Source organism: Oncorhynchus kisutch, linkage group LG17, assembly GCF_002021735.2.
Source record: "Oncorhynchus kisutch isolate 150728-3 linkage group LG17, Okis_V2, whole genome shotgun sequence".
Lineage (NCBI taxonomy): Eukaryota > Metazoa > Chordata > Actinopteri > Salmoniformes > Salmonidae > Oncorhynchus > Oncorhynchus kisutch.
In genome coordinates, this window is record NC_034190.2 from 8860121 (window position 1) to 8872985 (window position 12865).

Consider the following 12865-nt stretch of genomic DNA (forward strand, 5'->3'; position numbering starts at 1 on the left):
TCTGTCGTCTGTCTGTCTGTCTGTCTGTCTGGTCTTCGTCTTCTGTCTGTCTGTCCGTTCTGTCTGTCTGTCTGTCAGTCTTGTCTCTGTCTGGCTGCGTCTGTCTGTCTGTCTGTCTCTGTCCGTCTGTCTCGTTCTGTCCGTTCTGTCCTGTCTGTCGTCTGTCTGTCCTGTCCTTCTCCGTCCGTACCGTCCGTCCGTACCGTCCGTCCGTCCGTCCGTCCGTCCGTGCCCGTCGTCCCGTCCTCCGTCCGTCCCCGTTCCGTCCGTCCGTCCGTCGCCGTCCGATCCGTCGTTCCGTCCGTCCGTCCCGTCCGTCCGTCCGTCCGTCCGTCCGTCCGTCCGTCCGTCCGTCCGTCCGTCGTCCGTCGTCCGTCCTCCCTCCCTCAGTAGAAGAGAGGGAAGCAACACAACACACACATACATACATACACACACAGAGCATCACCCACCCACCTGGCTGTCCCTGACTGAGACTTTGTGACATTTTCTGCTGTTTTTTGGGATGTCCTGCTCTTGTAGCGATGCCTGTCTTTGTGTGGCTCGACTGGGCTGGTACCCTGGTAGTTGATGACGGATGGATGAACGTAAACTAAGCATGACCTAATTGATGACGGATGGACGAACGTAAACTAAGCATGACCTAATTGATGACGGATGGATGAACGTAAACTAAGCATGACCTAATTGATGACGGATGGATGAACGTAAACTAAGCATGACCTAAGTGATGACGGATGGATGAACGTAAACTAAGCATGACCTAATTGATGACGGATGGATGAACGTAAACTAAGCATGACCTAATTGATGACGGATGGATGAACGTAAACTAAGCATGACCTAAGTGATGACGGATGGATGAACGTAAACTAAGCATGACCTAATTGATGACGGAAGGATGAACGTAAACTAAGCACGACCTAATTGATGACGGATGGACGAACGTAAACTAAGCATGACCTAATTGCTCAGATTTTGAAGATGTGTTGGACATTATGTCAACCTGGATTCCCTGACTCATGTGCTTGGATTCCAGGAAGAGAAGCTGTTGCCTTGGCAACAGCTAATGGGGATGCATAATAAATACAAATACAAAAATCAGGCAAATAACAGATAATGGTTGCCTCCCAAAATGGCCCCCTGTTCCCATAGTGCTCTGGTACAACGTGGTGCACTACATAGGAAATAGGGTGTAATTTGGGTCATAACCACTGTCTGTACACTAAAAGCTTTAGTATTATAACATGACATTTTCAAAGTTGAATAGTTTCTCACTGTATCACAGTCACTGTGAGTTTGGCAGAGCTAGAGTTTAATGATGCATTGATATTCTAATAGATAGATGTTGCTTGGGATGTATTTCTGCATCATTTCACAAGCCATATGCAGTCCTCTATGGCATGGCTATGCACCTCTGAGTACAGTACAGTCTGATCTCTAGAAAGTTGTCTAACCGAGCCAATTAGTCTCTCTCCTGTCTGACACTATATTGCTTTTGGACTTGTCTATTTGTGAGTGTGGAAGCGCCGTCCCGAGTAGAGTAGAATATAACATATCATATTATGACTGTTAAGGGGAGATACCTAGTCAGTTGTACAACGGAATGCCTTCAACGACAATGTGTCCTCCACATTTAACCCAACCTCTCTGAATCAGAGAGGTGTGTGTGTGTGTGTGTGTGTGTGTGTGTGTGGGGGGGGGGGTGCCTTAATTGACATCTGGGGAGCAGTTGTTGTTGGGGGATAACTACCTTACGCAATCAAATCAAATCAAATTTATTTATATAGCCCTTCGTACATCAGCTGATATCTCAAAGTGCTGTACAGAAACCCAGCCTAAAACCCCAAACAGCAAGCAGTGCAGGTGTAGAAGCACGGTGGCTTGGAAAAACTCCCTAGAAAGGCCAGAACCTAGGAAGAAACCTATTATGTCAATGGTATAACGGTAGATCTTTTCCACCTTGCCGGTTCAGGGAATCGAACCAGCAACCTTTCAGTTACTGCCCCAACACTCTTAACTACTGGCTACCTACCAATATTACATTATGTACACTATATGACCACCGTATGACTGTTCCACTACTCTGTGTGTTGCAGGAGCCGTACTATGTTCGCTGTTAAAGCCAAATGATATGAAGTCTCCCGCGCTGTTTGACGATGCCCGCTGCCAACACCAGGTGGCGTACCTGGGCCTGCTGGAGAACGTCAGAGTGCGGAGAGCAGGGTTTGCCTACCGCCAAGCCTACACACGCTTCCTACAGAGGTCAGAGGTCATGCATACCCCGAGGTCAAAAGTCATTGGGGAGAAAGCATTACATTAAGAATGAGTCATTCTTCTGGAATTAAAGTCGATGTCCATGAATGCAATGACATTCGGACATGTTATGTGAATAACAAGCTTTGTATGACAGTCTGTTTTCATGATTTGAATCTGTACAATGTCGATTCCTAGCCTGAGTGCCTGTCTGTTTGTGCTATCATACCAACTCCTTGTCACTCGTTGTCATGCCAATAAGCATTGTAGTTGGTAAAAGCACAGATCTTGGGACTACGCTACTCCAATCCTATATTATGTCAAAAACACAACTTCCTGTATCATGAAGTCTTCTTCTCCCCTCCTGTGTGTCCTGTAGGTACAAGATGACCTGTGAGTACACCTGGCCCAACCACCTGATGGGAACAGACAGGGAGGCAGTGGAGGCTATTGTCACGCAGCATGGTCTCCAGGATGATGTCGCGTATGGACATACCAAGCTGTTTGTGCGAACGCCAAAGTCTCTCTTCACCCTGGAGCAGGAGAGAGCCGCTCTCATCCCTGTCCTGGTGCTCTTCCTACAGAAGGTAATCTCTTCTAACGGCCCGAGGCTGTGGTGATGGTAAAAGTCTAGATTACAACCTGGCTCGTGTTCAGTAGAGACAAAGCAGGAGAAGGATGTAATACTTCTGGATCTGTCCAGTGAGAAAGCTCATTTTCATTTTCTGTTTCAAATGTTTTCTTCTGTTTGTTCCTAATGAACAAACCCTTGTTCTCAGTGACACTACAGTTAATACTATGGTTTTTATCCTGGATTTTAAGCTACTTAGATGAGAATGTCCTTTTTCCTGTTTGCAGCTAGTCCTAATTAAAACCCCCCATCGACAGTTTGCCGTCACAATCTGAACCACACAGCAGCAGCCTCTGCCTTTCATTTGTCTTCAGCTCCACAATGATTTGGGTCCCAGTCATAGCTCGAATCCCAAATGGCACACATTAGTGCGCTACTTTTGAGTAAGTAGTGTGCTATGTAGGGAATATGGTGCCATTTCGGACGAAGCCATATTCTACCCAATGTGATTAATTAATCTGCCTAGTCAAGTGGAGAAAGCTCTGATTACAATAACTGGGATAATGAATGCAATCAGAACCATCATTACATAACATTTAATTCATCATTTTTTCTCCTCTTCTTGCTCTGCAATTGTGAAATAAATACTCTGCTTTTCTCTCTGTGACCCACTCCAGGGATTGAGTCCCAAATAACACCCTATTCCCTATACGGTGCACTACTTTTTACCAGAGCCATATAGTTCTTGGTCAAAAGTAGTACACTACTGTATATAGGAAATAGGTTGCCTTTTGGGAAGAGATTCATCTGGGTCAATCTGCAGCCGAGGCGCTTCTCTTAAGTGCCAAATGGCACCCTATTACCTATATAGTCCACTACTTTTGACCAGAACCCATAGTGCACTATACATGGAATAGGGTGCCATTTGGGCCCCTGAAGTGTTGCCGGCTAGTCTGCCTGACACCCTTCTTTCTCCCTAGTGACTCTTGTACTGTGGTGTTTTTGAGTGTCTTGACTCATGTACTGTAGTGTTTTTGAGTGTCTTGACTCATGTACTGTAGTGTTTTGAGTGTCTTGACTCATGTACTGTAGTGTTTTTGAGTGTCTTGACTCATGTACTGTAGTGTTTTTGAGTGTCTTGACTCATGTACTGTAGTGTTTTGAGTGTCTTGACTCATGTACTGTAGTGTTTGAGTATCTTGACTCTTGTACTGTAGTGTTTTTGAGTATCTTGACTCTTGTACTGTGGTGTTTTTGGCACCTTTTTCTCAACTCACCACTTCAATATGATAGCTTGTGAGGGGGACCTCTTGTACATTTGAACATGTTTCAGTTCTATAACCTCCCTCCCTCCCGCCGCCCCCCCCTCCCTTTCCCCCCCCCCTCCCTTCCCCCCCCCCCTCCCTTTCCCCCCCCCCTCCCTCCCTCCCTCCCTCCCGCCGCCCCCCTCCCTCCCTTCCTCCCTCCCGCCCCCCCCCCCCCTCCCTCCCTCCCTCCCTCCCGCCGCCCCCTCCCTCCCGCCGCCCCCTCCCTCCTTCCCTCCCTCCCTCCCGCCGTCCCTCCCTCTCCCCACCAGGTGTGGCGCGGGGCGCAGGCGAGGATGCGTTGCCGGCGGATGCGCGCCATCTTTGCCATCATGGGCTGCTACAAGCGTTACAAGGTCAAGGTCCACTTCTGGGAGGTGGAGCGACGCTTCGCCAACGTATGCAACATGGCTGACTATGGGAAAAGCGTGGAGTGGCCCACACCACCAGCAGCCCTCACACAATTCCACAGCATCACGCAGAAGCTGCACCGCAGGTCAGTCAGTCCCCATGGTAACCCCCACACAGATAAATAGAATGTGCAGAAGCTGAGTGTGTAATGTACAGTGTCCATTTTATATACATCAGTACTGTGTGTCTAAAACAATTTCACCCTTGGGACATCAAAGTTCATCCTAACTACAGTAAGAGAGGCTGTCATTGTTGTGTGTGTGTACTTGTGCTTGCTTGCGTGTGTGTGTGTGTGTGTGTGTGTGTGTGTGTGTGTGCGTGCGTGAGTACGTGTGCACGTGTGTGTGGAAGGAGTCTGCGTTTACGTTTTGTCATACTTCTTTTCTTCACTATAGACAGATACAAAACATCAGACCATCTTTATATAGATATACCATCTACAGGGGACTTCGGAAAGTATTCAGACACCTTCACTTTTTCCATATTTTGTTCCATTACAGCTTTATTCTAAAATTGATTGAATAAGTAAAATACTCAGCAATCTAAGACACGATACCCCATAATGACAAAGTGAAAAAAGGTTTTTTAGACATTTTCAAAAACAGAAACACCTTATTTACATTAATATTCAGAACCTTTGCTATGAGTTTAGAAATTGAGCCCATGGTCACTCTGAAAGAGCTTCAGAGTTCCTCTGTGGAGATGGGAGAACCTTCCAGAAGGACAACCAACTCTGCAGCACTTCTCCAAATCAGGCATTTATGGTAGTGGCCAGACGGAAGCCACCCTGCTTGGGCACTTAAGATTCTCTGGTCTGGTGAAACCAAGATGGAACTCTTTGGCCTGAATGCCAAGTATCATGTCTGGAGGAAACCTCGAATCATCCCTACGGTGAAGCATGGCGGTGGCAGCATCATGCTGTGGGGATGTTTTTCAGCGGCAGGGACAGAGGATCTGTAGAGAATTTTCATTTTTTCATTTTTAATACATTTACAAACATTTCTAAAAACCTGTTTTTGCTTCGTCATTATGAGGTACTGTGTGTAGACTGATGAGGAACATTTTTTATTTAATCCATTTTAGAATAAGGCTGTAACATAACAAAATGTGGAAAATGTAAAGGGGTCTGAATACACTGTATATAGACCATCTTTATATATAAATATATATTTTCTTTCATTTAACTAGGCAAGTCCGTTATGAACAAATTCTTATTTACATTGACGGTCTACCCCGGCATAACCCAAACACGGACGACGCTGGGCCAATTGTGTTCCGCCCTATGGGGCTCCCAATCATTGCCGGTTGTGATACATCTCTGAATCGAACCAGGGTCTGTAGTGATGCCTCTAGCACTGAGATGCAGTCCTGTAGACCGCTGCGCCACCCGGTAGCCCAATATATATATATATATATATATATAGATCATCTTTATAGAATTCAAAAGGTACTCACATAAACCATGAAAAGGAATAACCTAAATAAGTTTTCTCTGCAACATCTGATATATTCTGTGTTTTACATTGTTTGTCCCAAGATGGCGTGCGTGGCAGATAGTGAAGAACATCCCACCGTCTGACATGGGGGAGATACGGGCCAAGGTGGCTGCTCTGGGGGCCCTGAATGGGGAGAGGAAGGACTGGGGCTGTGGTCGATCCTGGGAGAGAGACTACCTGGCTAATGTGAGTCACTCACACAGCACGGCCATATATGTCCAGTACTTTCATTCAGTTTCAAAAATATTGTTTGGCCTTCCTACATGAGGGACAAAATACTAATCAGACTTCTCACATAAGATTACTTTCAACCCTCCTGCCTTGTTTATGTTATTTTAGTCATTGTCTTGATTGGTCTAAAATCCTGATGAATGGAATGAGTATCTACTGTATGTCACAAACTGAAGAGGTAAACTTTCACCAGAAAATCTAGAGCGCATGTTGAAACACCAACACAACACCATACACACACTCACACTCACCCTGACCCAGACCAGTATACAGTACACCATAAGGGGAGATACAATGACATCATTCCGGAAGCATCCATCGCAGGCAGGAAGGAACGCGTGTAATGAACCACAAAGCCATCAGATTGTGGTTGGCTGAGTCAAAAGCAGTCACAATCAGTCCCATTCTAATGGGTCTCACTCACGACTCGTTAAAGGGTTAATAGAATTACGTTTGGTCTTTGGAGCCATGACAGACCCCCTCTGGGTACCGTGACAAGGGCTGGTCATGTTAATCAGTCAATGAGGCAGTCAGTTGGTCTCCTAGTGGCTTGTGACTAGGGGATGCGTACCAAATGGCACCCTATTCCCTAAATAGTGCACTACTTTTGACCAGAGTCCAATGGGTCCTAGTCAAAAGTAGTGCACTATATAGGGAATAGGGTACCATTTGAGACGTATCCTAGAACCTTATTCAACCCTCTTCTGCCTCACCCCCCACCCATGTCATAAGCTGAGCCAACAAAGGCTTAACTGTTTATGACAACCGTCTCAAACGTCCCAATCTCCTGCTTTCAATGATCTACTCCTCTATCTCATCATCTCATTGACCCTTACATCAGGTCAAGCTGAGTCTATCATGGTCAGACAATTCAACACATTCAATCCATATTCCAGACATACTTGTACATTCACTATATTTTATTTTATTTTTTATTATTTTACCTTTATTTTACTAGGCAAGTCAGTTAAGAACAAATTCTTATTTTCAATGACGGCCTAGGAACAGTGGGTTAACTGCCTGTTCAGGGGCAGAACGACAGATTTGTACCTTGTCAGCTCGGGGGTTTGAACTTAAAACCTTCCGGTTACTAGTCAAACGCTCTAACCACTAGGCTACCCTGCCGCATTCGGAGTGTATTTAGACCCCTTGACTTCTTCCACATTTTGTTACGTCTTATTCAAATAAAATACAATCCTCAATCTACACACAATACCCCATATTGAAAAAGCAAAAACATGTTTTTAGAATTTTTTGCGAATTTATTACAAGTAAAAAATTGAAATATGACATTTACATAAGTATTCAGACACTTTACTCAGTACTTTGTTGAAGCACCTTTGGCATCGATTACAGCCTAGAGTCTTCTTGGGTATGACACTACAGTGGCTTGCGAAAGTATTCACCCCCTTGACATTTTTCCTACTTTGTTGCCTTACAACCTGGAATTAAAATAGATTTTTTGGGGGGTTTGTATCATTTGATTCACACAACATGCCTACCACTTTGAAGCTGCTAAATATTTTTGGGGGTGTGAAGCAAGCAAGAAATAAGACAAAAAATTTTTACTTGAGCGTGTATAACTATTCACCCCCCCAAAGTCAATACTTTGTAGAGTCACCTTTTGCAGCAATTACAGCTGCAAGTCTCTTGGGGTATGTCTCTAAGCTTGGCACATCTAACCACTGGGATTTTGGCCCATTCTTCAAGGCAAAACTGCTCCAGCTCCTTCAAGTTGGATGGGTTCCGCTGGTGTACAGCAATCTTTAAGTCATACCACAGATTCTCAATTGGATTGAGGTCTGGGCTTTGACTAGGCCTTTCCAAGACATTTAAATGTTTCCTCATAAACCACTCGAGTGTTGCTTTAGCAGTATGCTTTGGATCATTGTCCTGCTGGAAGGTGAACCTCCATCCCAGTCTCAAATCTCGAAGACTGAAACAGGTTTCCCTCAAGAATTTCCCTGTATTTAGCGCCATCCATCATTCCTTCAATTCTGACCAGTTTCCCAGTCCCTGCCGATGAAAAACATGGGATGGTGTTCTCGGGTTGATGAGAGGTGTTGGGTTTGCGCCAGACAGTTTTTATCTTGATGGCCAAAAAGCTCAATTTTAGTCTCATCTGACCAGAGTACCTTCTACCATATGTTTGGGGAGTCTCCCACATGCCTTTTGGCGAACCCTTTAAGCAATTAACTTTTTTCTGGCCACTCCTCTGTAAAGCCCAGCTCTGTGGAGTGTACGAATTAAAGTGGTCCTATGGACAGATACGCCAATCTCTTCCGTGGAGCTTTTCAGCTCCTTCAGAGTTATCTTTGGTCTCTTTGTTGACTCTCTGATTAATGCCCTCCTTGCCTGGTCCGTGAGTTTTGGTGGGCGGCCCTCTCTTGGCAGGTTTGTTGTGGTGCCAAATTCTTTCCATTTTTTAATAGTGGATTTAATGGTGGGTGCTCTGTGGGATGTTCAGTTTCTGATATATTTTTTTATAACCCAACTCTGATCTGTACTTCTCCACAACTTTGTCCCTGACCTGTTTGGAGTGCTCCTTGGTTTTTATCATGATGCCACTTGCTTGGTGGTGCCCCTTGCTTAGTGTTGTAGCAGACTCTGGGGCCTTTCAGAACAGGTGTGTGTGTGTTTATATATATATATACTGAGATCATGTGACAAATCATTTGACACTTAGATTGCACACAGGTGTACTTTATTTAATTAATTCTGTGACTTCTGAAGGTAATTGGTTGCACCAGATCTTATTTAGGGGCTTCATAGAAAAGGGGTGAATACATACTGTACATACATACTGTACATACATACTGTACATACATACTGCACATACATACTGTACATACATACTGCACATACATACTGTACATACATACTGTACATACATACTGTACATACATACTGTACATACATACTGTACATACATACTGTATGTACGCACCACTTTTCAGTTTTGTATTTTGTAACTTTTTTTAAAGATGATTTTTTTTCACTTCACCAATTTGGACTATTCCATTCCATGAAATCCAAATAAAAATCTATTTAAATTGCATGTTGTAATGCAATAAAATAGGAAAAACTTGGCACACCTGTAATTAGGGAGTTTCTCCAATTCTTCTCTGCAGATCCTCTCAAGCTCTGTCGGGTTGGATGGCGAGCGTCGCTGCACAGCTATTTTCAGGTCTCTCCAGAGATGTTTGATCAGGTTCAATTCCGGGCTGTGGCTGGATCACTTAAGGACATTCAGAGACTTGTTCCTAAGCCACTGCTGCGTTGTCTTGGCTGTGTGCTTAGGGTCGTTGTCCTGTTGGAAGGTGAACCTTCGCCCCAGTGAGTGTTCTGGAGCAGGTTTTTATCAAGGATCTCTCTCTACTTTTCTCCATTCATCTTTCACTTGATCCTGACTAGTCTCCCAGTCCCTGCCTCTGAAAAACATCCCCACAGCATGATGCTGCCACCGCCACGCTTCACCGTAGGGATGGTGCCATGTTTCCTCCAGATGTAATGCTTGGCATTCAGGCCAAGAGTTCAATGCTGGTTTCATCAGACCAGAGAATCTTGTTTCTTATGGTCAGAGTCTTTAGGTGCCTTTTGGCAAACTCCAAGCGAGCTGTCATGTGTCTTTTACTAAAGAGGGGCTTCCGTCTGGCCACTCTACCATAAAGGCCTGATTGGTGGAGTGCTACAGAGATGGTTGTTCTTCTAGGAGATTCTCCCATCGCCACAGAGGAACTCTGGAGCTCTGTCAGTGTGACCAAGGCCCTTCTCCCCCGATTGCTCAGTTTGGCCCGGTGGCCAGCTCTAGGAAGAGTCTTGGTGGTTCCAGACTTCTTTCATTTAAGAATGATGGAGACCTCTGTGTCCTTGGGGACCTTCAATGCTGCAGAATTCTTTTGGTAACCTTCCCCTGATCTGTGCCTAGACACAATCCTGTCTCGGAGCTCAACGGACAGTTCCTTCAACCTCATGGCTTGGTTTTTGCTGTGGGACCGTATATAGACAGGTGTGTGTCTTTCCAAATCATGTCCAGTCAATTGAATTTACTGGTGGACTCAAATTGTAGAAACATCTCAAGAATGATCAATGGAAACAGGATGCACCTGAGCCGAATTTCGAGTTTCATAGCAAAGGGTCTGAATACTTATGTAAATAAGTTATTTATGGTTTTTATTTTTTGTACATTTGCAAAAATTTCTAAAAACCTGTTTTCACTTTGTCATTATGGGGTATTGTGTGTGGATTGATGAGAGAAAGGTTTTATTTAATCCATTTTAGAATAAGGTTGTAACGTAACAAAATGTGGAAAAAGTCAAGAGGTCTGAATACTTTCCGAATGCACCGTATAACCTTCAGAATGTGAAATACTGTTATGCAGTTCATTCCTATCTTAAATCTCAGAATGTTCTCATGAGCCTGTGGTGAGGTATTGTCTGTAATAACAGAGCTTTAGATTGTATCCTTTTAAATATTGATATTTCTTAAAATTCACATAAAGATTCACATTTACCCGCAAACTTACGTGGGTAAAAGCCTTGTACAGGACAACTAGACGGCCATAAAAACCGTGACCCTTCTCTGAATTCACCTCAAAGTCACTGTCTAATATAATTTCTATCGTGCTGTGGTGGTTGATCTGCTCGTCTCAGAAAATCATTGATATAAGTTTGAAAGAGGCCGGGAAAGGTTATATGAACAGTGTTCTGGTTAATGAGGAGATGCTATCCAGCTGGCAGCAGGCAGGCGGGGACATGTAATGTTATTCTTGTTAGACCGTCCTGATATTACAATCCGAAACGAGAGCGCAGCGGTTAGGATGGTGAATCAGGCTAGTGTAATATATCGCATAATCCCAAATTGCACCCTATTCCCTATATAGTGCACTACATTTGACCAGGTTCCATTGTCAGCAGCATACCACAATGCATCCAACTGTTGGCTTGCTGCTGATGCTAAGCAGGGTTGGTTAATGGTTGGTACCTGGATGGGAAACCAGATGCTTCTGGAAGTGGTGTTGGAGGACCTGTAGGAGGTGCTCTTTCCTCCGATGTAAAAACAAGTTAACTTTTTCCCAATGCCCCAAGGGGTCATTGTCCTGTGTAGGGTGCTGTCTTTGGATGGAATGTTAAATGGGTGTCCTGACTCTCTGTGGACACTAAAATGGCCCATGCCACTTATTGTAAGATTAGGGTTGTTGACGCTGGTGTCCTGACTAAATTCCTAATCTGGCCCTCATATCATCACGGCCACCTTATCATTCCCAGCTTCCAATTGGCTCATTCTTCTCCCCTGTAACTATTTCCCAGGTCATTGCTGTAAATGAGAATATGTTCTCAGTCAACTTAGCTGGTAAAATAAGGGTTAAAGAAAAAGCAAGGCTCTGGTCAAAAGTAGTGCACTTTGAAGAGACTAGTGTGCCATGTGTGACTCATCCATAATGTGTGTCTTTCATTCCAGGTGAGGGTCAGTCATCAAAGCAGCTCCAACTTCATACTATTCTCCCAAGAGCTCAGGAACAAAGACGAGTACAACCAGGTCATCTTCTCTGGATTCTGTAGGAAGGTATGAGTACAACCAGGTCATCTTCTCTGGATTCTGTAGGAAGGTATGAGTACAACCAGGTCATCTTCTCTGGATTCTGTAGGAAGGTATGAATACAACCAGGTCATCTTCTCTGGATTCTGTAGGAAGGTATGAGTACAACCAGGTCATCTTCTCTGGATTCTGTAGGAAGGTATGAGTACAACCAGGTCATCTTCTCTGGATTCTGTAGGAAGGTATGAGTACAACCAGGTCATCTTCTCTGGATTCTGTAGGAAGGTATGAGTACAACCAGGTCATCTTCTCTGGATTCTGTAGGAAGGTATGAGTACAACCAGGTCATCTTCTCTGGATTCTGTAGGAAGGTATGAATACAACCAGGTCATCTTCTCTGGATTCTGTAGGAAGGTATGAATACAACCAGGTCATCTTCTCTGGATTCTGTAGGAAGGTATGAGTACAACCAGGTCATCTTCTCTGGATTCTGTAGGAAGGTATGAGTACAACCAGGTCATCTTCTCTGGATTCTGTAGGAAGGTATGAATACAACCAGGTCATCTTCTCTGGATTCTGTAGGAAGGTATGAATACAACCAGGTCATCTTCTCTGGATTATGTAGGAAGGTATGAAAACAACCAGGTCATCTTCTCTGGATTCTGTAGGAAGGTATGAATACAACCAGGGTCATCTTCTCTGGATTCTGTAGGAAGTATGAGTACAAGACCAGGTCATCTTCTCTGGATTCTGTAGGAAGGTATGAGACACATAGCCTATTGTACTGCCAAGAGGAGTTTCAGTTGCTTTTTGTCTCTCTCTCTTTCCCTCTTTGGAAAAACATTTAACTTCAGATCCAGACTTGGGACTTTTGTGTTCACATATCTGTCCTGGTGTCTGTTTTTGGCTGGATTGATCCATGATAGTTTCTGATTTCTACATTAAAGATGCCATTGTAGAGCAAATAAAAAACATATCTTCTCCTCTCTCTTCATCCCCTCCCTCATCTCTCTCTCTCAGCTCTCTCTCTCATCTTCTCTCTTCTCTCTCTCTCTCTC

General features: G+C 44.3%; 1 pseudogene; it reads left to right on the forward strand.

Moving 5' to 3' along the window:
- The window catches only part of LOC109908418 (unconventional myosin-Ig-like), a 79668-nt pseudogene that overhangs the window by 33160 nt on the left and 33643 nt on the right, over nt 1-12865 (forward strand).